Genomic DNA, 26,869 nt, shown 5'->3' on the forward strand with positions numbered 1-26,869 from the left:
ACATACGTTGGTCAGAACAGACAGGCAAAGGAGACTGTACTTCCTCTGAAATGAGAACTGGCTTTTACATACTAACATACACAACAAGTTCTTTGCCTTGGTCTTATTGACATTCAGTCTTCCCATGTCTCACATGTCCCTGAACCTCCAGGTAGGGGCAACAAAATCCCTCATACTGTAAGAGCAGAGCAAGCCTGAGAACGCCTCAAGAAGCTGAAAGTATACAAGTCCATGGGGCCAGATGACATGCATCCCAGAGTATGGAAGGAATTAAGTATATTCTTTACCCAAGAGTGTGGTGAAGCACTGGAACAATTTGCCCAGAGACATTGTAGAGGCTTTCAAGACTAGCTTGGACAGGGTCCTGGGCAGCCTGATCTAGTGACCAGCTGTATGGCAAACAGGTATACAGGTATTGGATCAGAGACATTATCACATTACAAAGGAGAAATAAAATAAAGATCTTACCCATGTCCTGGGCTCACAGAAGGTCTCCAAGAGGAAGGATCTCCAGCTAGAGATCCTTCCTCCTTGGGAGTCAGCCCTTAAATGGCATCTAGGAGGGATGGAGCCAGGCTCCACCTGTTCCAGTCACTCAGGTGAAATTGCATTCACCTGTGCCCCTGCAGCTGACTCAGCACTCTCCTCAGGTGGTCAATCAGATGTTCAGGCTGTGATTCAAAAGTTCCCATACACTCCACCCCTTCACAGCATGAGCCAATGATTGAATCAACTAAAGGGTAAATCTTTCCCATTACAGAAATCTGACTCATCACAACGCTTATACAATTTCCCGTCGCGATGTATGATGACAATTTTAAAATGAGCAATGATCAGCAAAAGTTCATGTTCGTTCATGGGCCAGTGCTTGACGATGTTACTGGAGGCATGTAGTCATGAGGTGCAGGTCCATTCTATGCTCCATCAGTCCCATGTAAAGCATCACTGGATGTCACACGTGATCTGGCAACAATACTGGGATACCTTGGTGACGTGTTGTTCCTTCTGGTGGTCCTGGAAGTTCAAAGACTCACAGAGAGTAATACAGATGTTTCAAGGGTACCAGGAGGGGAAGGTCTGCCCTCCAGGGCAAGATACAGACCACATTTTTTATCCTGGGTCAACACCAGCAATCCTGACCGTGGCAGGGGTGTGGGATCTTTAAGGTTCTTTCCCACCTAAACCATTTTATAACACCAATATTTTAACTCCATAATCAAAACAGAAGTAAATTACAACATAAAACAATTTTATTGTAAAGCTCTAGGTCCACTGCTAGTAAGAATAAAGCAGTCTCAAGTGCGTCTCCGGCTCAGACTTGTACATCCATGTGAATAACATCTGAGTGCCCCTTCACACTGCTGCTGTTCCAAGTAGATTCCTCTCATTTCCTTGGAATCTCATTCACTTCCCTACAGCGATGGTCAAACTATTTTCTGCTTCCCAAGGGAGGACTGGATGCCTGTTACTTGAATTGCTTGCAGTCAAGCTGGACAAATCACATGAGAATATGCCAAGGGGAACAATGTTGCATATGATTTCTCAGCATTCCTGAGAGCTGCAGACAGAAAGGAACTGATGGAGCCAAAGCCCTCCCCTCCCACCATCCTTCAGTCTGACTCTTTGCTGCTGAAGGATGTCTGCCCTAGAGGGCTAATCAGCAAGGCACACACATTGGCACACACTGATTTTCCCACACAGAAAGCCAAAGCACTGGTTTTTCAAAGCTTTACTTGAAGAGCTGAACGAAAGAAGACATATATGCTTCAGTCAGTGAGAGAGAGAAGTTTCTGATTCCACCTCTTTCAGGAGGTGCTTAAATACTTTATCTTCAGGAAGAGGCCCTCCAAGACCAGAAGAAAACCTGTCCTCATGGAGCATGAGAAAGCAACAGCAAATGGTTTCCCTCAAGGACTGTGCTGTCTTCTCTCATCCTAGCACTTCTCCTTGTCCCCAGAGCAGCTCTGAATAAAAGCATCCTAGAGAGCAGATTGTGCTGGGAAGCAAACTAGGTACACTCCTGCTGTGTACTTTGTTTCCTACTGGTGCCCTGGACTTTCCTGCTCAGCATAAGGGGTGTACAGCACAGCAGCTGCCATAGGACAGGAAAAGCTCCATCCCAAAAGTGAGTGATGACAAGGATTAAAAAAGATCACCAGTCCTAATGAAGTCATGGAACAAGTACTACTGAGTCTAACAGTAAAATCTACATATCCTCACACTCAAAAAAAAAAAAAAGAAAAAATTACAACTAGGAAGTGTGAGGCTGTAATATCGAGTTAAATACCAGATCTGAACTTAGTAGTGTGACAATGATTTCCAGCAATTATACAGGCAGGGGGCTGGACACTGGCTGTAGGCTGCAAGACTGAATGCAGAAAACCAGCAAAAGGAGCTGAACCATGAACACAAGCAGAAAACTACCCTTCTGTAGTACATTTTCACTATGCCTAAAGAAATTACTTCATCAGCATTTTTAAGCATATATCAAGATGACTTAAAGAACACACAATCCACACAATCAAGAACATCTTCTGAAGTCTTAGATTTTGGCAGAGCACTGAAAACAACTGCAAAAAAAGATTACACTTGTTTTCTTTTGTAAGTATCACATCCTTTTTTTCCCTATAATATCAAAGTACACTTCTAGCCCCTTGTAATTAGGATACTAAACCTACAAGGCATGAAAAGCAAGTCTCCCAAACCAGTGCTCTAGCCACTGGACTTCCATCAGCATCTCAATAGCAAGAACATAGGCAAAAAAGGAAATGGTGACATATGGTCTTTTGCATTTCTCATTTAGATGGCAGCAGTTTGCTAAGGGGGTCACTGTATATCCCAGCAACCTCATAGTAACAGGATATTTACAGTCTGTTGAGATAACTTAATGACTTTCCAACTGTGCTTCTGATTTGTGATTTTATTGACAAAGGGTACAAGGAGGCAAGGCTAGACAGCCATAGAGACATCTGGGACACTGCAGTAGCCACTCAGACTGGAGTGCATGTGCTGCCTATCCAACAACAAAAGCAATAAAATTTCTGGGATGGGAAGAAGACATCCTTGCTACAAGCATTCTTCCCTCACATCTCATATAACTAGCAGTACTTCTTTCACACCAGGTCCTGCTGCAGGGACGCATGGCCAAGAGGATCCACGTCTGCCCATAGGCCTCAATTGCCAGCTCAGGGTCAAAGAAGATCAAAAACCTGCCATATACATCAGTTTCCAGCTGAACTGCAATGGCCTTTTTACAGATTTGTTAGAATTGAGTTAATTTACAGAGAGACTTAAAAATTGCTTATTTCATTCATTTCTCAATTCCTTGACAGATTCACTTTCAGATTCACTCAGCTCAGTTCATTAAATCTGACAACACAGCATGACTGAATATTCATTTCTACCCTGAGACGTCAGCACACTTAAGAAGGCTTAGAAAGAAAATCTTTGCTGCAAAGCCAAAGAGGGCAGAGGGGCTCTTCTGTAACCCCTGCTGTCCCCACAGCAGCAGTGAAATTCATCAGGACTGGGTCCTCCCAAGCTTACTCAATCGGTTATTGTCAAAGCCTCTGCCAGAGAGAGCATGCTGTGAGCTCTCTCTCCCACCAACATTTTAAGCCAAGGAATTCCCTTAAAAGCAAGAGGACAATCTTGTCTTCTCTACAAGGTCAAGTGACAGCAAGCTCCAGTCCATTTCTCACACATAGTCTGCCAACTGTAGAACAGAAACCACATGGGGTGATTGACACAGTACACCCCAATGTAGTTTTATACAGTGTGCCCTCTTCTTGGTTAAAAAGAAGTTTAATGCCCCCAACCATCTCAGAAGTGCACTGATTACAGAGTTGCAAAACTTACCTGTCAGGCTGCTGTTTCACTGCCTAGATTGAGACAACTGCTAAAAATTAAAGTCAGCTGTTTATTTTTTAAATTAGTAAAATAAGGAGCCTATCTGCTACTACAAAGCATCTCCAAATATCAGAACAATTTCTGAACTTTTTCCACAACACAGAGGGGAAAAGAAGGCAAAACAATTGGACTTCTCATTCTATAGTACCACCTATTATTCTCTCATTTTCCTGTTGTGCTCTTTAACAGTTTTATGCTTTCAAATGAAGATTTATTCAAGCAGGGACAACCACCTAACTAGTACCACAGGCCCCAAATTGCTATGCTGCTAAGAACTATGCATGCCATGAAGCACAACAGCTGTTGTTTCACAGATTATCTGAATTCAGTCCAAACTTCCTGGACAACACAAATGATAATGAAAAAAAGCACTGGTTTAAGCCCTAATCTATTCAGATGCTGGAAAGCCTGTCGTATGGAAATTACTTTTAGGATGCATGTGAGGTGGAATGCTCCAATTTCAAGAAGCATTCTTTCTTATATTGAATCAATTACCATATAATCATCCATGCTATACCATAGGATAACTTCGAAAATCAAAACAAGATGTTCAAATACTTAGATAGCATCTTTTCTTAAAAAGGGTGTTAATTATTTCTGTAGTTGCTAGGTTTGTATTGGTTAATGATGCTGTCATTATACTTACTGAGAATAAATAAAATTAATAAAATAGTGTTATTATCCCAACAAAAAACATTCAACAAACACGGGCTCTGTTTTTGTTCTGTTACATTAATTACATCCCTAAACACTATCAGTAACTAATCTGAAAGACCCTTTGGCTTACAGCAGCTGTTGACAGCCCTGTGATCATCTGCAACAGATGCAAGATACCCAGCGTTAACACTTGGACAAAGTATGAAATATTAATTACAGTAAAATCAGTTGATAACAACAAGACCAGCTGTTCTCAGAGTGTGAAACTAAAGCATTAACTGCATAAGTCAGCAAACAAGTCCAAAGTACAACAGGACTGTCCTTCATGGAGACTGTAAGACAAAGAAGCTTGCTTTGTAAAATTCTTTCCTGTTGGCTGTTAACTCCTGTTAACAGACTACAGCAAGCCTGGAGGCCCTTTCCCATGATGTCTTGGGAGACACAGCAGAGAAGATACTGCTCATATACCCTCGACATTTTGACTTGCACAGTGAAGATCTATCCTGCTTCCAGAGTTGCTCATGGCTTGTTTGTTTCAAAGAGATCAAACTTTTCATTCTCACTAAATTAGATAAAGTCTGTCCTAGTGCTGCAGAACTGTGCTCACAGCTGCTCCAAGAACAGGTTTGGGCCCAGACTAGGGTTCCCTTACTTTCCAGTTCAGTCTGACAATTATGCCTAGTACATAAATTTTGGGTTTTTTTTTTCTTTTTAAATTAATTTATAAATACAAAAACAACAAAAAGATACTGCTATGCCAGCTTCCAACCACCACATCTCTCCAAACACTTCTTGGCTGAATTCTCATGAGCTGCTATAGAGGGTTCTTCTCCACTTCATAGGTTGGTTATAAAAATAAGTCAACTCATTCACTTCATTTATATAAAGTGAGCAAGTTCTGTATCATCCCAATCAACAACAGCACATTATTTATCTGTATTTGCTTTCAAGAATACTATTACTTATCAACACTGCAACATAGATGCTCCACAACAAATTGTATGTGCAAATGGATGTGAAATATCCAACCTGCTTTGACTTCCTATTGCTCAGTTACTTTCAGAGTGTCCACAGGCTACTAAGCACTTCTGCAGCATAGAAGATAGCACAGTCATAGTTAACCATGCATAACAAACCTCCATTCTGTGTTTAAAATTTCACTTGAGGCCTCAAGGGCAATTTCTGGTGGGTCCTTTTCTAGCAAAAAAGAAACCAGGACAAAACATACGCAGAGGGACAAGTGTTTTCTCAGCTTCACTGCTCCACTGACTTCTTCAGATCCATGACAAAAATTACAAGTGACAGAACTAATTAAAAACTGCTGAAATGTAACAAGTGGTTTGTGTTAAATTACTACAGAACACCTGAAAATTGAATTTTTGAATAAAAAAAATATAATGACAGTTTTTAAAAGCTTGAAGTAACACTTTTAAACTTTTTTCTTTTATAACTTTAATTGTCTGCAGCCTCGAGTAAAATATTTCTATCCAGGTTAACTAATTGATTCTATCTCCAATAAAAACCATGTACTTTTTGAGTCACCAGAAGTTTTTCTGTACACTTATATCAGGCTTATTCAAAAGAAGAATTTAATGAAATAAGCAACAAATTATTTACAGTACTTTCAGCAAGAAACAACAGTTCATTTTCTCATTCACTTATTTACTGGGCAGCATTTGCCAAGTTACTTTCCCTCCCTGTACCGTAAAACTAAGACAATAATAAAAACTGCCTCGTTTAGCTTTTCAGTAAGGCGAACCACAAACCAAATTTAGGCCAATAACATAACTACCGGAAAAATGTCACTTATTCTGAAGTTCATTAAAGCCAGATTTTCTGCCTTCTTCTCTGTCCTGGTTAGGTTTCAACCTAGCATGGCAAGCTAAGCTGGCACACCAGATAGAGGCATGGACAGACTGATTACTGTTCTCCACTGATCCTCTGCAAGAGTGGTAGATTTAGAATGCCACTTGTAGAAGAGATGAAAAAACTATGGGTCTGCTTCGACAAATGGAGACTGAAGTGGATATTTCTGCTGGCCTTGCAGTATGTTAATAGCTGTCAATGTAAAAGAAACTTTAACAAAAGATTCACAAAGGCACTTGGACAAAGTGTCTGCTAACAGGGCTGCTCAAAGAAGCAGAAAAGAAAACTTGCTTGCACTGTGGAACTTTTCATGAGCAGTTTAAGACACAGCTGTCTGTCATCTGTTTGAGATAGTCTACATGCACATCATTTGGTCTGAGCAAAGGAGCTCGATAAGATGACCCTGGAAGCAATACTTACAGCTCTGTATTTCCATATCAGGACTTCATTGTTTACTTATTTCTAATGCTCCAGTCAACCACTACAATTTCACATGGACTCTGGCCTCTTCTTTTGCTTGAACTATTTTGCAAAGACTTCTGCATCAGATATTCTAAGTAAAAGCAGGACAATCTAATACACATGAGATTTTCTACCTTATGACCTGCCAGCTGAGGTCAGAATGGCTAGTCAAGGATGGAGAGCTCCTTAGCATTCTCAAAGTACAGATCTCCGTAATGCCATTTTATTTTCTAAGTCAGTATTTTAATAAAAATAACTACTTGGAATAGAATTAGCATTATTAGCTTCAAGAAGCCTTTTCTCCAGTATATCTAATTATATGTCAGTTAGTTTGCATACCTCATCAAGTCCCAAGAGCAACGAATGCAAGTCCTACCTGGAGTAGGGTGAGAGGCTGATAGATCTTAAAGGTACATGGATAGGATATTTAGGATAAAAAGAACAGAAGATATAACATGAGCTAGAGGAGAAAGCATACCATTTCATGCTGTTTAAGATGTTTTCTTGTTAAAAGTGAGTAATGTGGTGCAGAAACAATGTCAAGTCAAGGGTCTGGCTTCCTTTAAGAGCTTTCCCACTATGAGAACCTGAAGTTAGATTAAGTAACATGACTGTTGACAGTAAATAGGAGCCAGAGGTTGTGTACACAGCAGATGCTATCAGATCTTCAGGTGTTACCTTCAGTTGTGTACAGATTAAGCACAGCAGGTAGTTCAACCCATAAAGGCAGTTCATTGAAGGGGCACCCAGTCTGCTGGCAAGGGAAAGAAACCTAAGCATCTCAACTAATGTAAGTACCACACATCAAAAGTCTCTGCACTGCTACTCTCTGGGTAACTATGTTCCAGGGTTCCTAGCTTTTATATACAAGCAGCAGTGCATTCCTTTGTTGAAACTCAGCAGCATCATTTCTGAGTTTGGCCCCACATTTCCTATTCTGCAAGGCTGTATCCCATTTTTGTTAATAGACCTTATGCTCATTTTTAGAGGACAGGATGCAACATAGTACAAAGGGACATTTACTTACCTCAGTAACAGTGTGGAGTGAAAGTAGGGCACTCCTGCTGAGTGCAAAGTATTCATTTTACACAAAGACATAAACCATTTTTAAATTGAAATTTATGTTTCCAACTTACAGCATCAAAAGCTATAGAAATACAGCTTTTGATTAAAGTTTATTGAAATGTTTCTAAGGAATTACAATCAGCTCTACTTAGCAACCAGACAATTTCTTCCACCATCAGCCCAAAAACCAGACTTCAAATTAAACAAAAGACCAACCTTATGATCAATCCTCTGAAATGCTATCAGGCAACTTCTCTTTTCTTTGGAGCCTAAGTAGTAGCAATCACACAGGTTAGCAGTACTTGTCCATCTACTAACACAGTGGCAGATTTGCTGTGTTAGATAAAAGGTTAATGTTTGCTTTCATTTGACAGACACAGTCACAGAAAAAAATTCTAGACAAGTGTAATAATTGGCCAGATAGATTCAGGATAATATTTCTTTTTAAAACAAGCCCATTACATTTTCAGATTTCTAGTTCATTTTTGATTTTCAGGAAAAACAACTAGAGAGAAGTCATGTCACACACTCAGCCTCTCTAAGACATACCCTTAGTACCTATAGGTACATGGAAAGAAGAGAAAAAAATCAACTTGGGCCTTATCACACTGAGGAACATCAGCTGCAGATCTGCGCAGGTGACATCCCCTGCTCTGCTCACTCAGAGATCCCAATTCACTTTTTCCTTTGCTCAGTCTCATGTTTTCAGGTAAGATGCAAATGCTCATAAGACTCCCAAGTCCTCCTGGTTACTATGGTTATCGTGCATGCTGATCACCTTGGCAAAATGAGGAACGGGTTCATATGCTACCCTGATGTACACTGCTGCCCCAACACACTTTGTGATCACAGGTGTTAAGTCCCACCACACATAGGAAGAAATGCTTATTGAAGGCAGGCAAAGCAATATGCACAAAAGCTCATTTACACATATACTTATTCATCTGGGTACTGCACAGCTCTAAAATTCAGCAAACTGTGCTACTGCATGCTTCACGTGGCTGAACAGCCTAACTGTGAATTGGTCAAAACCTTCTCAGGAGTCCTTTAACAACAGGAGCTGGTCTTCTGTTAAAATGTATCTTTTTATTTACTATGGAAGCTGAAAAATAATCCAGAAAAGTGGATACAACAATTTAGACAGGAAAATTTGTTCCTCAACTCTGAGGTGGTATTATGAATTCTAAGACTACATTTCTGTAGTGTTTCAGTAGCACAGCCTGTAAAATATTACATTCTTCTTACAATCATCAGGAATGATGTTTCTGAAGTACAGTGTACTCCAAAAGCCTTGCCCTCTTGTTCAGGAAATGGGAAGTTATTGAGGGTCTTTTTTTTAAAAAAAAAATTCATTCTATTCCTTTTACACAAAGCACAGCCACCATTTAGGAAGAAAAAAAGCTAGCTTTCATGTCTCAGTCAAGCATGATTTCCCCAATGATCTCTTTCATACAAAAGGGCAAACACTGCTTGGCTGAAAACTTGGTTTTGTCTTCTTCCTTCCTGTCTGCTCCAGCTTTGGAATCTTGGAATCTAGTGACTGACGTTCTAAATTGAGCAGTCTGAAGTGATGGTCAGATTAAATAATACCACTGAAACAAGCAAGCTCAGGTATTAGGAAAGTGAACAGTAATCAACAACAGTACACGGAAAACACTTCCCAGCCTTCAGGTTCCAGTCTGGACAGGCATATAGGAGCCAATAATACTACTGGGTGAAGTAGAAACAGGATATTATTTCTAGTTCCATTCCAATCCCTGCCAGCAATAATCATCATTTAGCACACAGTAAACCACTGAATCTAAAGGAAAGTGTAAAGGAGCAGTCCAGTATTCCTGCCCAGGAAGCTGGTACTTCGCAGCCAGGAGGACAACTCTGCTACAACAGAAATGAAACACTTCCTTTGCCAAGTGTTCCCTCCTCCTGGCTGCTCTGATGTTTCTACTCCAGTAACATAACTAAGGTAACTGTTTCAAGGTCTTTAGTTTCCCCTGACCCCAGTGAAGGGGATGAGCTTGGGGGATAAGAAGAGAGAGAAAAGAGACTCCAACTTCATTCCAGGCATAAACAAAAGTATATCTCCCCCAGCTCCCAACCCTCTGATAACTGCAGATAACCAGCTGCTTTCAGGGAGATCGACACTTCATCCTGCCAGTTCTTCTAAGGAATCAGAATCTACTCATCAGTTAGTCCTATCTACACCCAATGTGCTAAAAGCTTATCTACACAAAAAGCCGGCAGGGAGAGACACAGACTCAAAGCATGTTATCAGCACCCTTTCCCCGAGCTCCACCACTCCCCTCCTGTGCCCACCAAAAGGATAACCCGCAGCAGAGCGGGACTAGTTGAAGCTCACGGCCAGGTCATTGCAAAGCAACCCCAACTGTCCTCTGAAATCATGTACAAAGACTTGAGTGAAATGATGCCACAAGATCAAGTGAGCAAAAAGAACTTCCACTGAAGCTACAGAAATAAAGTGGTGTAAAAGCCACCTGGGCCTTTACAATCAGACCCAATTTGTCTCTTCTGTATTTTAAACATTCTAGGAGTATTTCAAAAGTAGCTGGAAAATAAACTTACTGATAAGTTCAAGGAAAGAGATGAATTTGAACAAAATCATACAAAGATGTATTTTGCATTAATTTAGAATACAGATCACAGCTTTGCTCTTTGGGCCTTCCCCCATAGGGACTGAAAACAAAGGTTCATTCATTTTATCTTCCTGTCCATATTATTGCAAACAGCAAAGTTATAATGAACTTGAGATTTATTAAGTTTCAGTTAGAGTTCAGTTTCATATTAGACTTCACTAAACAATTTTCAACCTTCCACATTAGTTAGAAAAATAAACCAGGGGAAAGATTTATACCATTTCAGGTATAAAATGGTATAAATATAAAATTTCAGTATAAAAAAAAAAAAAGAAGCTGCTTAAAAGTATGCTTTTAAAGTAAGACAAAAACACAACAAAACATAAGCTAGACTTGTTAGAAGGCCTCAAAATGTTTGTTACACATTCAGACGTTGGGACATTTAAGGCTAGGCAGTTCCACTAAGGACAGCCTAAATATCCATCCCAACTATCCCCATTCTCAAAGAATGGCATAGCTTCATACACATAAGCAGCTTTGTCCAACGGCACAAAGCTGACATGAGCATACTTTGTTCTTTATATCCTGAGCTCAGTAGGCTAGCTGAAATACCACTGTAGAAGTACTCTTTACAGCAGCTCTCTCTACAAAACTGCAGAAGGCACAGAGCAGGAAAGAACATCAGCAAGGAACCAAACCTTACCGCAACATTTACTGTTCCTTGAGAAGTAAAATAACTACTTTCCGTTATGTAAAATATGCTTGTTTGTGGAGAAAGAAAAAATAACACAATGAATTAAGTGTAAGAATACATCTGGAGATAATACCAAGACTTCCCCCACCCCCACAAAATGAGCCACTGCGGTCTTGATGTCATCTTTCCAAGGGATTGCCTGAACACCAAGCACAGGGGGAAAAAGGTTCCGTGTCCCGTGTCACCTCAGGAGAGGCAGTCGGCTCAGCCCCGGCCGGGCAGCCCCCCCGCCTTCCCATTGTGTCAGCGCTGTGGGTTACCTCCGGGCCGCGGCCCGCAGCCCCCGCAGCAGCACAGCCCCATGGCACGGCACGTCTAGGGGGCCAGCTGGGCGCCCCGGGGCTCCCCTCTGCTAACCACGTTTGCGGCCAGCCCCGGGACAGCCCTCAGCACCTCGCGGCTCTCTGCATGCTCAGCTCCTCTGGCTGATGTGTGAGCCGCGAGAGGCAGACGTAGCTCTCAGACGGCCGGAGGGCAGCAGCCACTAAATGCCATCCTTCAGTGCGCATAAAAAGATGCTAGGAATGCCGTTGCACCTCTTGGAAAATTATGTCGGCACAGGAAAGGGTCCTATCATTTGCTCCTCCCAGAGTAAACACTTAGCCATGCATCTCCGACAGCTCTTGCAGGGACTGATAGGTACTGAGAGCTAGGGGGACCCTGCATTCTTGCCGAGGTCGATGCTGCTCCAGCAATATTCAGAAGGCATGTTTAAACACTTCCTTGTAATTGCATTAACCTAACTAAATCACTAGCCACAGAGACAAGATAAGAGCTTTGTTTCTCGGATAAGAAAAGAGCAATATGCGTAGAACAGATGTTTCCTGGCTCTCTGATCACTCAGTGTTTGTTTTCAGACCCTGCAGCACTTCCCTGAAAGCAGCAGGGACCCTGCTCATTGCTGCCCAGAAGGAGCAACACCCCTAAGCATTGCAGCCAGGTATGCAACCCTTTTTTGGTCCCTGTGGAGCTTTGTTTTAGCCAGAAGCTCACAGGCAAAGGGGGCACCAGCACTTGGGTCAAGCGTTAAGTTTAGAAGTGACAAGCAAGAGAACTAACGACCAAGTCCCTTTCAGGGCAGGCACTGCGGAAAAGAATGCTCTGAGAGCTGCGGGCAAAACTTTTTGAGCAACAACACTCACTTAATCTGTGGCAAGATTTTGAGACTTACTTCTGCTAGCATACACAACTCATTGTGTACAGCAGGAGCTGTAAAAAGCAGGTTTTCTATAGTTCTTCGTAATTTCACCTTCTAGATGCTTGGTTAATGGTGTATGTCTTAGCATTTAACTGCACATACCAACTTGAGAGTAAGATTTACAAGAACAGGAGCCCAGAGTTCAATGTCTAAATCTTTACTTCAAGTACTAAGCAATTTGGCTGATCTTTCAGAAACATCAAGTACTTAACGAGTCCCTGGGAAACGGATTGGTGCAGAGTTTTTCTAAGCTATAAGTTTTTCTAAAACAAACAAAAAAACCTGAAACCATATACTTGGCACTTCATTCCAGCTACAGCTCTCTGTTTTGCTATCTGAAATTCCTGATTTTAGGTTCACAACCCCCTCCCTTTCTTAAGGAACACGGTAGTGCATTGGCTTCTACTCTGAAAGGAAAACTGGCTGCTAAAGAGTGCTGGACAAGTAACGAACTTTCCTATTTAAGGACCAAGTTGAATATCTGGAAACCAGAGACAAAGACTTAAGCCAACCACTTATATTCAGAGGGGAAAAAAAAAAAAGAAAAGTAGGAGAATATGCTATTCTATTTCAACAATTCATTCCAGATGTGTTTTTTTTTTTTTTTTTTTTACACTCTTAGTAGGAGACAAACGTTTCTCATGATTCCCAAATCACAAAAGTCAGAGTTGTATCTCTAGAATAGGGCAAATGCTGCTTTTCAAACCTTCAGACATAAGACAAGGACTACAAAAGTTTCCTTTTCTCTCAAAATGTCTAAAGCACAAGCTGGTCTGAAGAACACAAATACTGGCAATATTTAGAGTCACTAATAAGAAAACAAAGAACAGACTAGAGCCAGATATACAAAGCTGACATATCAGTGAAAAGCTGGACATTTATACTAACAGCTGTGTTCAAAATCCAGGAGAATGAAGGTAAAGTTAATCAAGTTTTGCCAATAGAAGCGTGTATCATTTAATCCACGAATGGATTTATACCATGAACTCCCTCACACCACTGATTTCTGAAGCCAAGGATTTAGTAAACTGCTACAGGCTCTCTTTAATGGGGAAGGGTTTTTTGTTTGTTTTTGTGAAATCAGATTCAACCCACATTATTCCCTACTTGATTACCAAGACATGTGGGTAAATCACAGCAGAGGTGGCTTGCCAGGTAACAGGGAAAACTTTGTGACTCTCCATTACTGAATCCACAGGCTACAGAAAAGTCAGAGAAGGGCTGTACAGGATTGAACTGCAGCAAGACCTAAAAAGATTTGTCATTAAAATGAATAAAAAAGAAAGCACAGGTGAGGTGTTCTGTAATGACGTAAACCACCAAAGCAGTAAAAATTGAAAATCAAAAGCAGAAAATCTACCCTGAGTACTAGATAGGTAACCCATGCTGCTGGATATCACTATGCAGGAGAGCTCTGGCTAGATCTGCTCAGAGTAAAGGAGAATAAAGTTTATTAATACTGTTATCTGATTAGAGTAGAATCTATTTGAGGAAAGCGACAGTGCAGCTTACTGGGCCACGCTGATGTCTTTGCAGAGATCATAAACCAATCTCCAACCTACAGACAGGTTTTGCCTAACAGAAAGCTCCTACTGGGGCAGGAAAAAGCATCAATTGCTCCAGTAAAGGCCAAAAACTCAACCTAGATGCCCCAATGCAGAAAACCATTTAGCCAAAATCTAACAAAACTGTCCTTCCAACTCCCAAACTATGCCTCTTTTCATTAGACAAGCACCAAATTCCCAATTTTACTTTGGAAAGAAACATCAGGACTGTTCCAAGAAACCCAGAAATGGACACTCTCCTTTTCAAGTTGAATGAACTGTGTCAAAATAGTGCTTTATGGTGCTAACATTGTAGCAAAGCACTACTCAGCTGGCTAATTGAATACTGTCCAGACATTTTAAGACGCTTTCAAAAAGATTAATTTAGAAGTCATTCCAGAAGCTTACAGTTCCACCTAAACATTTTTAAATGGATGTATCCTAAGCTAGTACAGAATTCCTAATATCCACTGAATCTCAGGAAGTTAAGATTATTTTGGCAATATAATAACATAGGTAGAAGAGTACATTATGCTCAGCCTTGGTTTGTATATCTCCTAATATTAAAACTCCCTTAAAGACCTTCATCTCTTTTAAGTACCTAAGACAAGAGACTGGGTATTCAGTTCTAAGGCGATAATGCTACTTCCCCCATGACTTCTTTCCTCTGTGATCAGACAAGTCTAAACCATCTTCCAGATCCCATATCCTTCTGCCTCCAAAAGCTCAATCCTTTAAATACATGCTTCTAAAACCTTTAATATAAACTGTGAAAGAAATGTTTTTGCAAATCCCAGTTCTCCAAGTTAGTAAGAGTCTGAAATACAACTTGCTGACAGAAGTATCAGATCTTTGAGGTTTAAAGGTATTTCTAGTTCTCTCCTCCACGAAAGAACGTGAGTTGGCACTGTAGATACATCACTAGATCGTATGAGGTAGGTATTGCATGCAAGTACAAGTTTTCTAACTGACTTTTCAGAGGTCATAAAACACTTAGCCACGCTAGGCTTATAGGAAATAACAGGACACAGTTACAATGAGACATCATAGGCTTAAAGGAAATAGTACATTCTTAAAGGACAAAAGTCACCTAGCTGGTGAGTCAGTAACAGCATTTCAGAGCTCATAACCCATCCCTATTAAAAAATTTCTAGTCAAGAAAGTTGCAAGATCATGACTTTATGAAAAGTTACTCTGATTTTATGTCTTTATTTCCTCTTCTCTCCAATCGCTGTGTTTCCAGAAGAATTTCAGCATCTGAAGCTATAACACCAGACAGCTATATATGAACAATTTGCACTGGCATTTTTCGCATTTTTCCCATAGTGTCAACTGTGTTTTAAAAGGTGTTTTTTCAGGTGTCCACCTTCTTTATTCCTTCTGTTCAAGAAAAAAAAAATCACTGACCTAAAACACTTGTTGAAATAAAAAGGTACCTTGTGAAAAAGATAAAATAGAGTCTATGATTTCTAATAGACCATCTGGTATATACAAGAAGCTCACAGCTTCCTAAGCAAATTCAAAACAAAGAAATTTTAGGCACAATCAACGAGAAGTGAAGAAAGCTTTGTTGCAAGTTCCTATATACCTTCAGCCATACTGTGTTAGAGTAAATCCTGTAACTCTAACCCTAATAAGTCCTCTCTTTAGGGTCTTTGCCTCAGAGATATTACCAAGCTTGCAGGATTCTGGCATTAAAGCACTGAGGAAGCACAAAAAATCCCCAATCAAGCTCTACCCATGGACAAAACCTCTTTTATAATGAATCCTTTGCACCTGTTTCTGGAAAAGCTAAGGTCTTTACTGTTCCATTTTCATTAGTGAAAAAAGACAGTGTTCACTGATTGAAAGAGTATGCTAGGACAGCTCTTGCTGCTGTGCTGTTATTTCTGTCATTGCAGGTAAGCACACTGGCCAACACCAACAACTCCTACTCTGCATGACAAATCATTTCTTACCAGCAGCCATGCATCCATAGCTGCTCCTGCGCAACTCTCCACTATTTGTAGACCACAGGGGAAGAACAGTAAAGCACACAGTTTTAGTGCAAATCATGGAATCACAGCTTAGGTGAGGTTGGCAGGGACCTCTGGGTCCATATGATCCAATCCCTGTCAGGCAGTGACACTCAGAGCAGGGTGCACAGTACCACACTCAAGCAGCTTCAGAAAACCTCCAAGGAGAAGATTGCACAATCTCCTAAGACAACCTGTTCCAGGGCTACATCACTTGTATAGTAAAGAAGTGTTCCTGATCTTCAGAAGGAACGCCCTGTTTTTGAGTTTGTACCCACTGCCCCCTGTCCTGGCACTCGGCACCCCTGAGAAGAGCCTGGCTCCATCCTGTTGGCACTCTCTCTTCAGGTACTTACAGACATTGTCAAGACTCCCCCCTCCCAAGTCTTCTCTTCTCCAGGCTGAATAGTCCCAACTCTATCGGCCTCTCCTAATAAAGGAGGTGCCCCTTCCTGCAGGGAGAATATCCTCACACCAACGTAGCTAGAAATAAACATTAAATCCACAACACCAAACTCATAAAAGCTGTGCTACTTCTTTATTATCCTTCTACATAATGCACAACTCTTCCTCAGGGCCTCACAGAGGCTCCCTCTTTTAACATGGTATTTTTTTGATTTCATAGCTCTTTATGATCTCACACACACTCTTCTCAAAGTTTTCATGAGTGTCAGACACCTCGTGATTAAAAGTAAATCCCAGAACTAACAACAGTATTTCATGAGTTCAGCATGATATATAGCATCTTCCATACCAGGTGTAGACAATGATCTATCAACATCTTGAGTGGACTTCAGTTAGATGAGCAGTGGTTTATGGATGTAGACCACTGCCTAATCCTGCAGTTACAACTATATCTATCTCCACTGGCTGAGATTCAAAGTCAGACTTTAAAAGAATGTGTGTGCACTGGGCTGTGCACCAGCCAGAACAGAGGTGGAAAACACAAACAAGACAGTAAACAGACTGCTGAAAGGAAGAATTCTATAATTATAAGTAACCTGAACTTTGTCTTTCTAATGAAAGACATCACATTCATTTCAATTAGAGTGCTTGTAAAAAATTGGGAAGATTACACTTATCAGAATATACTACACTAAACAGAACATACTCACGACCCCAGCTGCCTTACTGCTATCATTTTACAATACAGTCTCTTAAGCAAAATCCACTGATAGGTACTATAGAGACTGTGAGGTTTATAAGAAAAAAGAGCCACTAAATTCAACACAGATTAACTACACTTCATCAAGTGTTCTCAGCACTTAACATGTTGATATATTTTTAAAAAAATTCTTGAAAATAAGAAAAAAGGTTGGTCCTTGTGGTCACAAAAACTATGTTTCTTCAAGGTCAGGGATTTTACACTTGTTTAGAAATATACCACTGAAGTAATAAAACCTAAGTAATTTCTAGTAAGGAGCTTAAGGCTTCTTTACTGGCATAGCTCAGCTCTGCTACTTCACTGCTATGTAAAACTATGTAAAACAGTACGATGTTCTTTACATAATACCAGACACATCCATGTACTCCTTGGAAAAGCAATGACAAGCTCATGCACAACTTATTGGGAACGTACGCATAGGTCACTAGCAAAAGGAGTTAAAATTATTCCTGGAACAAATAAATAGACTAATGAAATACAGTCACGCTGATTAGTAACTAGGTCTCAAGTAAAACTGTTACAAAACCTCCCCCCTTTAAGCCAAAGACGTTTAACCTGAACAACGGGATCTGTTTGAGTTACTCTAATACAGTAGAATTAATTTCTTCATAGCAATCAGAAAGAAGGAATTGCTACGTGTGTCTGCAATACGTTAAGCCAATACTCAGGGATCTACAGGATCCATTAGAAGGGCTTCATCACAAAAAACCAACAAGCAAACAAACAACCACCCACATTCTGGACACGTCAAAGATTTCACATCCATCTCTTTTTTGACAAAATTTCTTTAAACATCAAGAATGGACAAAAATAGATATTCTAATAATTCACTGATTTGAAAACACACAATCCCTTACTTTTCCACTTCCCAGGGACACCTTCAAGCACTAAGACTGCACGCGCTTTATTTCTAAGCTGATTAATGTCAGCACTTCTCTTGGCTGCCCCAGGGAAACTAAATTGTTCTGCTTGTTTCACGCTTTCCCATTCTTCATGTTGCATTAGTCCTTCAGAAAGTACAGAGGCTGCATTTCCAGCAGGTCAAGTGAGTTTGTTTCCCTGCAGTAACTTGCACCTTTTTAATTTTATGAATAAACACTATGCACAAGAGACCTTCGTCATGACCTACTCTGACTTCCCACATAACAGAAGTGAATCTTGAGAACAAGATCAATGTGGCAAGTATTTTGTGGACAATCACATTAATAGGACCCTACCCAAGGATAAGGCTAAGTACAGGCATGTGCATAGGATAAGAATCTGAAAAAATTATTTAAAAGAAGAATATCAGTCTCAGTGTTGGAGTGCTTTTCTCCTTCAGTCATCATACCTAATCCTTCAGTCATCAAACCTTCGGAAATGCCCAGAGTAGCATTCTGAGGCTAAACAAAGATTTTATATGTAATGTTAAGTTACTGTTACATTTTGGAATGGCTACTTAAGAGTTGAGTTACTGGAGTTAAGTGTTAGGCCATAGGCAATACATCTTTGCCCTATTTCCTCCTTCTCTCTGAGGTTCAGACAGCCCAGCACAAACTGGTTCATGCTGATAGCACACTGGCTACCCCTGAAGCATTTCGGACAAAAACCAGAGTGGGTTGCATGTGAATCATCACAGCTGTTTGACATTAGGCCCACTGCCATTTCCAATTGGCATCAGGGCAACATTCACAAACAGCTTCATAAACATATCAGATAGCAGCTTACCAATTATATTTCTATTCAGACACTGGAGTAGCACATTATCAGCTTCACTATTTCTTCCCCATTGTGCTATTGCATGGGCTGTGTGAAAAGGAAATGTGTTCTCATTTTCTTGCCAGAAGGATTTGGAGACGGCACTTTCAAATCAGAATATACTGAGCAATTCAGCCACCAGCACTAACAGCTACCTCAGTCACAGCAGAAGTGATGCCTAATAGGTTTGTTATTACAGTGTGTTCTTAAGTTATGGTTTCATCTCTATTCTTTAGGTAGGAATGGCCTGTAGGTGTCAGAATTCCCCATTCTGGGGAACAAACATTTTGGTTCCCTTCATTTCGGTGATGTCCAGACTTGGTTTAGAGGCAACCAGCCCTCCTTCTTGCCTTATTTTCAATGAACATAATGTGACTGAAGCACTTCTCAGAGGAGAGGAAAGAGGATATGGGGTAGAGTATGTTTATTCTGCAAACAAATGCTATGCAAACATATCTGACTTTCAGAAATACAATGGGTTAAGGAAAACTGCTCTAGAACAGTTAGAAATTGCGTCTTCATGATCTCCACTAGCAGAAAAAGCTATTTGTGAAGCTCCTTAAGCCTCATGCTCCTTTCCTAGCAGGCCACATGCTGTTGTAATTGAAGTTGCAAAAAAAAAAAAAACCCCACAACAGTATTTTTGTTGAAAGCTAGTGATTGCATTCAAGATATCTAGGTGCTGGCAATTAGCAATCACATGTAGAGTTTCTCTTCTCATCTCCTGGAGATGCAGATTCCAGGACAGAAGAATTCATATGCTGCCACAGTCCATTTCCAAGATCACTTTAAATTTTCCAGGGTCCCAGAGCACTGATGAATGTAGGCAATAGATCAAACACATCTAATGAAACAAAGGCAGGATCTTGTTTATTTCATGAAGCAGGATCTTTGCATGCCAAATGCAAATGTAAGCCTTGGGCACTGCATATGGTAAGGGAGAAAAATAAAAACAATTTGCTAGATACAGGTGCCTTTTGATGCCCTTCAATATGTTTTGAATTGACAACACAAGGTGAGCCAAAGCATTCATAACTATCAGAGAGCGTCACAGCCCTCAAGAGGAAGACAAGAATAGTAATGCGTCTATTAGGAAGTCTGGATGCTGTATTAAGACCTTAAAAAGCAATGAGCCACCACCTTAAGTAGGCAATAGAGTATTGATCTCTGTATGCCACTGGACCTAACATAACATTATTGATATCTTTAAAGATTATACAAATTCAGATGGCAAGGTTTCGCTCTCTTCTTTCAGGTTGTCTTTCAAAAATGATTCATCAATGGCATGGTACAGTCAAGTACTCAGGGACAGCATGGATCAGGAGATTAGTAAAAAGAGATGCTCTGCCTTCAGAAGATTTGAATTGTTAGTGTCTAATGTCTTCATGAGCGAAGCCAGGACCCTCCATTAACTTTTGCAAATAACAGCTGCTTAACTCAAATCAATTTATACAACAAACCTAGAAATACTGGCAGCCCCTTCATGCTTCTGTTGATCCTAAATTAAGTTGTCTGGCCAGGCCATGAAAACTTTTTTTTCAGGCAGATAAAATAATTTCAGCAGAGAAGAAAGAGAGCTGCCCTGAAGAAGACCATTATTGTCTTTCAGGCAAATCCCTAAGAAGCAATGCACTGAGACATTTGATCAAACTTAATTGAACACTCAGGCACAGGAAGCAAATTCCTGTTCCTTAAAACTGGAAAAATATGAAGATGTTCTGAAAAATAAGGCTCTCAGGTTCAGTATGGGGAAAAACAGACAGATACAACAAAATAGCCAGTAAGCTCCAGGTGAGGATGGTGAGGATTCCTCACCATCCTCCTAAGCTCCAGGTGAGGAATCTAGGAGGCCTAGATTCAATGCAGCCATTATTGCACATATCCATACAGAACATGCTTTGTCCTTCCATAAGAAAATCCATGCCAAGATGAAACAGGCAAAGAATTTCAATTTGAATGCTTTCAGACACTGTTGATTTAGGCACCTGGCTACAGCTGAAAATCTGCAATAGTATCTTATGGATCCAAGACAACTAAGTTGCTCATGGTAGGGCAAAAGTTTGGAAATGTATGCAACACTGTATTCTGCCTACAGAGCACAGTAATAGCTTCACAGAACAGGTAATATCACTTTTTACAAATTCTCACTCGTTGAATTGCTTTTGAGGACACACCAAAAAACAAGGAGAGGCTGATTTCCTCCTACAGGATGAACTCACATTCAAGTGATTCAGAATATACCAAAACCCGTAGCAAGTCCTCAAGCACAAGGTGGAAGGAACCAGCACCATCTAGTGCTGAAGAGCTGGTGGAGCAAGCAGAGCATGTGCCAAAGTATGAAGTTTTTGCATTTTTTGTTATGAAAGTACAGGATACACATATCCAGACTTGCACTGTGCTCATCTTGCATGTAAAGAGTCCCTGAAGCAGACAAAATCCCAGCAGATTTATCTGGTATTACAAATGTACCCGGTATTACCTTGAAGGACTTAAACTCAAACTGTAAGGTAGTAACAAATTTCCAGACTGTCAGGAAAGAAGGCATGCAATTTTGCTGTGCTAGGCACTCCTTTATAAAGGCAGTTCAGAGAAAGTATTTTAGTTTTATCCCTCCTTAATAAATGGGAAGTCTAGCTTACATTCCCTAAGATAGTTACCACTTCTAGTGACAAATATTCTGCCTTCAGTTGCACTCCAGACTTCTAGAAGAATTAAACATCAGCCAGTAGCAATGGCAGCTTAACTGCAGATCAGTCTTCTCCTACAGGTCAGTTCAGTGTCACAGATACTCACTGACATCCATAAGCTTGCTAAGCATTTCCACAGTGCTCTGCTGAAAAAAATATCATCTCACTCCTTTCAGTAGGATCCAAAACTACTTTTTTTTTTTGCTATGCTAAGTACTGAATACTAGAAACCTAAATAAAACTCTCTAAAACCAACATCACATATCCAGATATGCAGTCAGTAGTCAGCTGTAGGCTTCAGGAGAAAACATTAATTACCAGCAGCAAATTCAGTTTCCTGCCAATAGTTAGAACTGCATGACGTATTGCATGATAGAAAATATAGAATGATTATGAATGTCTGAATTTCTAATTACTCCTCCAGGTATTTTAATTACACAACCTCAACAGGAACTGAGATAAAAAGGTCACAAAAATAACTTAATTGCTGTTGATCACCTGAGACACAGAAGTGTACTGCAGAGCAGTGCTTTATAGGCACCATTCACCCTATTGGGACAAATGAGCTGCCACTACAACTGCTCTATAAGACTCTGCCAACAGCCCAGCTGCACTCCCTACAGAACATGTGGTCAACAATTACAGCTCCTGCAAGAGTTAGTACTCCCATCTTCCAATTCTGCCTTTATTAGTAGACTATTAAATAGTTTAAGAAGGCAATGAAACAGCTCCCACAAAGAAGTTCCTGGCATTTCAACCTGCCTCAGACTACTGGCAGAATACAACAAACTATCTCTAAAAGAGTCACTGCTGAATTCAGGTCCCTTCTGAAAAGGTAATTCGCTGATACTGAGCTCAGACTTTGCAATTAATTGAATAGCATGCCAGAGAACAAAGCTTTGAAAATAACCTTCTAAATGTGAATCAAACATAGGCACCTTCATTCTGGCTAAGCCTACAAAAAGCCCAAGACAAGAGATCTGGAGACTGTACCATCTTACTAATGAGAGGGCTGGTGGTGGTACTCAAGGGTGAGTGTGTAAAGGAACCCATAAAAGTGTATTCCATCAGCCTTGGTTTGACCAACCTCAAGTTCAACTAGTTTCAAAGACTTGATTTTTCCCAGTCACAATAGTGGAAGTGAGAGATCTGAGAGTACATTGGGAAAGAAGCCAAGAGGAAAGGGGACAAGCAAGATCAATCCCTTCAGCAGTGGTTTCCAAAGAAATCGAATTAAACCTAACACAATACTGCACTCTTATTTTTCACCTAAAGGTCTAGCTAAGAGCTGTCACTGTTAGCCTCAGCAAACAGCACTGAGTCAAGAAAAAAGCTGTTGCTAAGAATCAGGAAAGAGTTTTTCAGTAAAGCTGTTTTTAATCACAACATGTCAGTTTGTGAAAATAAAGGACAAACATTCTTCCAAAAAGCATGTTACTGAAATTATTCTAAATTTGAGTTCAAAGTGAAGCAAAACCACCTGTCCCACTAAGACCAGTAGTGATGGAATGTGCTCACAGGTGACAGGTTCAGGGTCCAGGCCTACACCTGATAGAAGAGAAACCTGAGTTCCCTGCACAGCTAATGTAAGCCATTAAGGTAGCAGCTTAACCAAGGAAAAATTTTAATGCGTCTTTCCCTGCTCATTCTTTGTTACAAGACTGACTGAATCCATTCTAAAGATTAAAAAAAAAATCTTTAAGTCATCAAGTTTTCTATACAGAAAATCTATTCTTTAGTCAGCTGCTAATAATCCATGCCCTACCTAAAGACAACACTTGTTTCCTACTTTTAAACCATTTCATCACTCCCTTGACTCTGATAATCTTCCCATATCAGAGAATAATTTCTGATTCTGCAGAAGAACTTGAGCATCTCCTCTCTTAATGCTGCAAGAAGCAAGTTATTAAAATGAGACAACCTAATTGCCACATGGCATTAAAAACATTAACTTCCTAGAAAGTAAAATCTCAGAAGAATTTAAGCCATCAATACTCCTCCAGGACATTCTCAGAGATACTAGCTGCTACACATGAAGATCATCCCCAAATGATTAAACTTTGCACTTGGCCTCAGACCACTCCAATAATTTTATCGAAACACCCCCTTACCACATGCTAATGCACCCTGGAACATAAGAGCAATTGGTGAAGCATCCATGCTATACCCTGCCATTCCACTTTGAGCTTTACTAGCTGTGGGAGAAGAAAGCATGAACAGGTTAAAAAGGGCTCAGAAATGCACAGTTTCTCCAGAAAAGAGGATAGATAGTATTTCTACCACAGGAGGCAGTTTAGAAAGTGCTGCCACTAGATATAACACTGGTTTGACTGTAGAACTGTTCTACAGTCTCTCACGTCCCCAGTTAACCCTTCTCCCAGCTGCACTATACAGCTTATAAATGAACTTGATGAAACATGAATAATACACAATGCCCATCATTAGTTCTTGTTACTCAGCAGAAAATCAATACAGGCTCTGTTACCCTGCAGGACATGCTGTTAATCTAGTCCCTTCGCTCTAAGGAAGCAGCACCCACTGGCAAGCTGACAGCACAAAAACAGGTGGAAAGCTCCAGACAACTGTTCTAGTAATAAGAATGCTGAAACCCTAGCTATCGAACAAGTAGATTTTCAGAGACAGCTGGTGTTACAATCCAAAGTTTGGGATGTTTCCTTGTCAGGGACTACAAGATAGATCTCAGCCTCTCTCTTTGTCAGTTAAGGTGACATCGAGACACTATAGAAACATCAGGAATACAACACTGCTTTGAATTTTGTTAAAGCTCTGCATTTCACACATACTGTAAAAAAACTCATCTGTATTTACAGTAACGGAATGTACTTCTGTTAACAAGAGCCTCAACTTAGTTAAAAATACTAAGAGATCTTATCACATTTGTAGAGACTATATAGTGCCAAGTTTACACTGGGAGAACAGAAACACAATTAAGCAGCAATATAATCGCAGTGCCAACGCAAGAAAAGATTGGAACTAATGGAAAATAATGTTTTGGGTCCTGCAAGATGACTTACGCTCCCTTTTGTATCTGGCACCCATTTAACAACTGTTCACTATGTGGATGTTCTGCAGGCTGGCAAGCAATCATTTCAAAAGACAAGCAAGAAAGAAAAGGCGTTTATACAAAAATCAGCCCAGAATAAACGCACTGTGAAGAGAATAGGAAACTCTTCAAGCTACATTCTTCAGTGACGTCTGTGCCGAGTCACATTCTATATTGACTGGCTATTTATAGCATTTTTCAGTACTTGCTAGCTGTGTAGCAAACAAGCACCCTACACACGTGAATAGATTCAGCTCCACATGGTAGAGAAAACATATGATTTTAGCTGACAGGACAGTGGTTCACTAGGAGTAAATAGTTCCTAGGAGCCCAGAAAAGAGCGATGACAAAACTGAACACAGAAAAAGCCAAACACAGATGTCCTGGGTCTCAAAACTATGTTGTCAATTGTTGCTTTTTTCCATCTCATTGGAGAACCTTTCTCAAGTAGCCACACAGCATTGTTGTTGCCAACTCCATTTATGCAACCACCATTCATGGCTCGTGAGAACTATTTTGCAGCCCACAGAAATAAAACCTAACAGGCTGGCAAGAAGTGAAGAATAGCCATTTACCCAGTGGCTTGGTTAATTGTCTCTAGTGCCAGAACACATGGATATACTCACAACCAGGAAAATCCAAGTGCTTTCACAGCCCACTTCACAGTATGGCAAGAATACTATGGTGCACAATCTTTGTGAAATAGTACATTAGATCTGTCACATTCAAGCAATTAATACCATTCTCTAGGAGATGCCCACATGTAAGCAACACTGTGAGCACAGTGCCCTGTTGATTTGTTTGTAGGGCCCAGCCTATGAAAGCATGGAACAATATAAAGAAAAAGGAGCATTACCAGATAACATGCATTGATGAGGAACAGAAAAAGAAAGTACCTTCTCTCAAAGTAGCTTCTTGTGTGTCAAACAGAATGCTGACAGTGAGTTATTGTAAACTCTGCCTGTTTGTACCATTGAGAGCCTTTCAGTACTGTCTGTTCTTCTTGCACTGATTGATATTATGTTAAGAGTGGACAACGCAGACATTTTATGCCCAGCCTGATTAGGTGGCAAGAAAACAGCTCCTAACACAGACATAAATGCACATCTGCCTCCAAAGCAGTAGTATTTACCTATATGGACAAGTGTACCCTATGCATTCCTTTTGAAATTACTATGGGCTGTCTTTTTGGTTTTTTCCTCTTCAGTTTACTCTAACAAAAGCACCAACACCGTAGGGAAACGTACAACGCTGAGAAGTATGGACACCTAGTGCAGGCAGGAGAAAATGGAAAACGGCTAGTGAGTCAAAGCATAACAATCACCTGCATCTCCTTCATTCTTTTCAGCAACTCAGTCTTCAGGTATTGGTAGACAGGTATAGAGAGGCATGCCTTTCTCCTTCCTCATCTCTAACACTACTAGCTGTGCAGCACGTTTTCTTCTCTGCAGATCTTACCACCTGAAGCTACTCCCAAAATATACTGCCTTCAAATTTAACTGCAGGGACAATATTTACCAAGATACAATTATAACTGAATTGAGTACAATTGCTCCTGGGCTGCAACAGTGAACTTCAAATTTGTCTTGTATATAGGAGGACAGTGCATAGGAAGTGTTTACAGAGGAGCTAAAATGATTTCAGAAGTTTTGTATAATATTACAGCAAAGAAACGGGATTTTCTACCTTAAGCAAAATAAATCAAGTTTTCCATGGCAGCGTATCTATTCTCTTAAATTTTCAGTTCAAAAAACAAACATTCAAAGACTAATATATACTTTTAATCTTAGCAGGATACATAAAAACAAATTACATCCAGACACTGCATATCTCTTTTCTGTAAGCTATGTGTTCCATGGCAGCATCTACCATAACCTACAACAACTAGAAAACCACACTGAAGTGAGAGACCACATAGCATTGCTGGCCAGGAGCCCCCTCAAAACAGAAGTCTAGAGGTGCAATGCATTCCAACGATTTTCATGAGGTACCACAGCAGCAGTTCCATCCAAAAGGAAGACTATGCAGCAAATAATTCTATCAAGCCCTATTTTCTCAATTTCTCTAGATGATTTGTCTTGTGTATCAGAATGCCTAGAATTCAAGTAAGCCATGCAGCTCTCTTATCTCTGAGGGAATAGCTGAGGTTATGCAG

The 26,869-nt window shown here is 40.3% G+C and overlaps 1 protein-coding gene across 7 annotated transcripts in view; it reads right to left on the minus strand.

Moving 5' to 3' along the window:
- ARHGAP22 (Rho GTPase activating protein 22) overlaps positions 1–26,869 on the minus strand; it is a 135,582-nt gene that overhangs the window by 85,353 nt on the left and 23,360 nt on the right. Inside the window, exon 1 of one of the 7 annotated variants that reach the window (XM_040703165.2) lies at positions 8,176–8,271. The exons of the other annotated variants lie outside the window; for them this stretch is intronic. The gene's annotated coding sequence lies outside the window, so the exon portion shown is untranslated. Of the gene's footprint in view, positions 1–8,175; positions 8,272–26,869 lie in introns of those variants that run through there. 7 annotated transcript variants of the gene reach the window in all.

Source organism: Gallus gallus, chromosome 6 (genome assembly GCF_016699485.2).
Source record: "Gallus gallus isolate bGalGal1 chromosome 6, bGalGal1.mat.broiler.GRCg7b, whole genome shotgun sequence".
Taxonomy (NCBI): Eukaryota; Metazoa; Chordata; class Aves; order Galliformes; family Phasianidae; genus Gallus; species Gallus gallus.